At 46.9% G+C, this 4,550-nt stretch overlaps 1 long non-coding RNA gene across 1 annotated transcript; it reads right to left on the reverse strand.

The window, feature by feature from the left end:
- Window positions 1-453: 453 nt before the first annotated feature.
- Window positions 454-4,182, reverse strand: LOC122466480. The gene is made up of 3 exons (XR_006292007.1): window positions 4,129-4,182; window positions 2,931-3,118; window positions 454-1,173 (listed from the first exon to the last, which is right to left on the reverse strand). It is a non-coding gene; the product is annotated as an uncharacterized LOC122466480 (long non-coding RNA).
- Between the last annotated feature and the right edge of the window lie 368 nt (window positions 4,183-4,550).

The raw sequence follows: 4,550 nt of genomic DNA on the forward strand, positions 1-4,550 counted from the left end.
AACAAGTCTTTAATTAACGGTATATCACACAATTTCATCACGAACTTTGCCATGCTTTCCTCTCTGTGAACACTGGGCAGAGCAATATTGCACAGAACCTGTAACCATGGTAGATGAGTAGATTTAAGGGTGCCTGAAATAATACACAGGATGGAATCAAGTTGTATGTCAATCATTTTTGTGTGCGATGAGCGAGCCCATACTGGAGCACAATACTCAGATGCTGAGCAAAAAAGAGTGCCAAGGCTGAAGTGCATAATGGTTGAGCGTTAGCACCCCATGTCGTTCCAGCCAGTTTCCCGAGCAGGTTGTTTAACGTTTTGACCATAGTGGCTGTCTTTGTAAGATGGTCACAATATGTGAGGAGTTCTATCCAATGGGACACCTAGATAGACCAAGTGTGAATCATACTTTGTTTGCTGACCATTGAGAACTATGTTCAGCTCTCTGCCCTCTTGTGCATGATGTAAGTGGAAGACACTCAACACAGTCTTATTTCCACTTGGTATCAGGTGCCACCAATGACAATTGGCCAGAGCCACCATATCTGCATTCAGAACACTCTCAAGTATGTCAAAGGAGTGTGACTGAGTGCTGAGGCATATGTTGTCTGCATAAGCAAATGTGCAAGACCTAGTATATGGTAGATCATTCTAATATAAATTGAACAACATTGGAGATAATACAGATCCCTGCAGGAGGCCAGAAAGATTCCTGGAGAGTGAAGGTTTATTAAGGTACTGCATTTTGACAACTTATACAGTGTAAAATGTTAAAAATATTGCAAAACCAGAAAACATTCTAACAGCAGCAAGAAAATGCATTACAATTCAGGCTACTTGGGTCATTAAACTTTCAATGCCTCGTCACAGTGCCAGTACAGAGTGAAAGATCCTTCCACTTGATAAAACTCAAGGTAACTTTACACATTTTATTTTTTAAAAAATTCCTGTGTGGAAATAACCCCTTTGGAGGTTATAACCTTCTCTTTCTCTCACTAATTCAATGGCTTATACTTGTCTTACACAGAGTCAAGTATATTGCCAGAATTTAACAATAAAGAGAAGTTAACAGTACATGCAGATACTTCTGAAGCAGAAACAGGTCAGCCCTGAGACAGCTATTAGGTGGTAAAGCTGAGGAGTATCTTGTCCTATTCAGCAGTAGGAAAATCTATGCAAGAGAAAAACAGAATGAAGCCTGCTTGACAGATTGAGAAATTGAGGCGCTTTGTTACTAACCGTAAGACCAACTCAAATACCTGTCAACAGATTCATCCATTGACATGGATAAACCAATGAAGGGTAGGAATGCTTGGCTCATGTGGGATGGCATATTCATTCATTCATATTCACTGCAACCATTCATATTCGCTGTGAAGGACTGGCTGGTAAAGCAGCATAAAAGAGGATTTTAATATTTTCATTTGTAATAGAATGTCTTTAGTGAAAGAACGAACTTTCTCCTCACCTGGGGTCAGGAGCGTGTTGAAGGTTTGTTGCTGAAGTTTGTAGCAGAGGCCAGACTCTCAGGGAACATAAGAGGTACAGATTTCACCCCTTCCTTGTCTGGATAACAGACTGGGCTATAAATTCCATTGTTCAAAGTTCTTAAGAGTGAAGTCTCCAAAGTGGCTGGAACACTGTTCTCTACTCAGGTACATTGGGCTGCACTTTCATTTTAGTGCAAACCTCCCTGCAAGAGGGGGACACAGACCCTTCCTGACACAAGAGTTTGTATTGTCTCTTCACTCCTGTGTCTACCGGCAAGTCTCTTAGCCTTTACACTTTGCTCCTAATTTTATCTGCAGACACATTTGGCAACCCCTGTGCATACAGGTCTGAAAGGCCCTTAGACATAGGCTTGCTATCAACGTCTGGAGGAATACATTCCTGGATACATAGGGGTTAATTTGTTTTTAGAAAGAACATGGAGCACTGTTACTAGGCAGAGGCACCACCAGGAAGTCATCACCTTGGCTAGACAGAGTATTTAGCACAGCGAGTAAGCTGGATAAATGCCAACTGCAAGACTATAAAATAAATGCCTCCAAAAGGTAACAGGTATTGCAAGGTGTAGATCTGGCACACACTGCTGGGGATTTTACCATCTACAACTCTGTTCTAGTGTAAAGGATACAGGAATATAAGGTAATGGAATAGAAATGGTGGTTCAGGGAACTGGAAGCGCAAACAATGGCGATCTCATTTGCTTAAGAGAGCCAAGTAGCTATGTATTCCTTCTCTCCTGTGCAACCTAGTCTAGGAGTGGAATCCACTCAATCATTTTTCAGCCCGAGGGTGGGGAAATCTGACAAGACCAGAAGCTCATGACTATTACAGCTAGATGGGAGGGAGAGTCCCAACTTTTTTTCTGTTATAACATGTGGGTGATGGGAGAGAGGATGTTGAGAACCACTAGTGACTGAGCAAAAAAGACAAGAGATGTGGATATTTAGACAACTTTTGAGAAATGGTATTTAAGTAATGTCGGCCCTGTATGTAATGAATTATGTACCAAACTGTAAAAGGAAAAGGAGTACTTGTGGCACCTTAGAGACTAACAAATTTATTTGAGCATAAGCTTTCGTGAGCTACAGCTCATTCAAAGCTTATGCTCAAATAAATGTGTTAGTCTCTAAGGTGCCACAAGTACTCCTTTTCTTTTTGCAGATACAGACTAACACGACTGCTACTCTGGTACCAACCTGTGTTTTACCAGTCACCTGCATAACTATGAGCACCTGCAGCCATGAAAGTACAGGATAATAGCAATCATATTATGATTTGAAAAGCCACTCAGAAGAGAGACAATGCAGGAGCACAATGAGGAGACCAGTTATTCATGGTGTAAGACAGAGTTTGCTGGCTTAGCAACTGCAGATCTGTGAGTCCTGCTAAAAAGACAATCTTTACAATGATAAATCCTACCACAGTTAGGTGAAATTATGAGGCTACTGGCATACCTCCTGTCTGTGCTCATACAGATTTGGAGTAAGACTGCCACCAGGTAACATGCAATACAGCTGGCATATCATTACTTCAGTGTATATAAGTAGGAGCGATAAATCATCTATAGCTTCAGGGATTAGGGCCTCCTGCCAAATCCTCAAGAATGCCTGACATTTAATAAGAACAAAAATATGAGTTAATACTACTTAGGTTCTATGTCTCTTTTAAACTAAACTAGGACAATATTTATTCTATATTCTTAGATTATCAGAATATTTTATATCATCCTGTACTACATTATTGTGCATATCCTGCAAGAACATTGCACAGTAATGATCCTAAGAAAATGCTGCATATTTTGTGCATCCATACCTCCCACTGAAGTCTTTGGTAAGTTTGGCTGCCAAAGGACTGCAGGACAGAGCTCTTATTTTGTTCATGAATGAAGGGGTGGGTACCTATTAGTTACCACCAGTGATGAGCTGCCAAAATCTTAACAACCGGCTCCCTCCTCACCCCATGAGGGGGTCGTGGCCCACCCCCGAACCCCAGGGACTCCTGCCCCATCCAACCCCCATGTTCCTTGATGCCCCCCCCGACCCCTGCCCCATCCACCCCCCTCCCCTGTCCCCTGACTGCCACCAGAACTGGGCAGGAGGGTCTCATGGGCCACCATAGTGGGTGCCCACCCTGCCCCTAAGAGCCAGAGGGACCTGCCGGGGGGCGAGATGGGGAGTCCCAGAGGTGCTTACCTGGGGCAGGTCCCTCTGGCTCCTAGGTGCGGGGGAGCGTAGCTGGGGAGTGGAGCAGCCACTCCCCACACTGATCACATCAAAAGCGGCACCTTAGGCGCTGACTCCGTGGGTGCTCTGGGGGCTGGAGCACCCACGGGGAAAATTTGGTGGGTGCAAAGCACCCACCGGCAGCTCCCCACCCCGCTCCCGGCCCCAGCTCACCTCACCTCACCTCCGCTCCGCCTCCTCCCCGAACGCGCTGCCCTGCTCTGCTTCTCTGCCCCCTCCCCCAGTTTCCCACGAATCAGCTGTTCATGCGGGAAGCCTGGGAGAGCTGAGAAGCAGGTGGTGGCTTCGCGCTCAGGCCCAGGGAAGCGGAGGTGAGCTGGGGCGGGGAGCGGTTCCCCTGCGACGCGCCTGGCCCCCCTCGCCCCCGGGGTTACCTGCTGCAGTGCGGGCGGCCCTCCTTGTGCCCCCCGACCCCAGCTCACCTCCGCTCCGCCTCCCTGGACCTGAGCGCGAAGTCGCCGCTTGCTTCTCAGCCCTCCCAGGCTTCCTGCGCGAACAGCTGATTCGCGGGAAGCTGGGGAAGGGCGGGGCAGAGAAGCAGAGTGGGGTGGCACGTTCAGGGGAGGAGGCTGAAGTGGAGCGGAGGTGAGCTGGGGCAGGGCGGGGAGCTGCCGGTGGGTGCTCTGCACCCATCAAGTTTTCCCCGTGGGAGCTCCAGCCCCGGAACACCCATGGAGTCGGCACTTAAGGCGCCACTTTTGGCCAGTTGTTAAATTTAGAAGCCCTTTTAGAACCGGTTGTCCCTGTTTCTAAAAGGGCTTCTAAATTTAACAACTGGTTCTAACGAACCGGTGCG

Source organism: Chelonia mydas, chromosome 7, assembly GCF_015237465.2.
Source record: "Chelonia mydas isolate rCheMyd1 chromosome 7, rCheMyd1.pri.v2, whole genome shotgun sequence".
Classification (NCBI taxonomy): Eukaryota; Metazoa; Chordata; order Testudines; family Cheloniidae; genus Chelonia; species Chelonia mydas.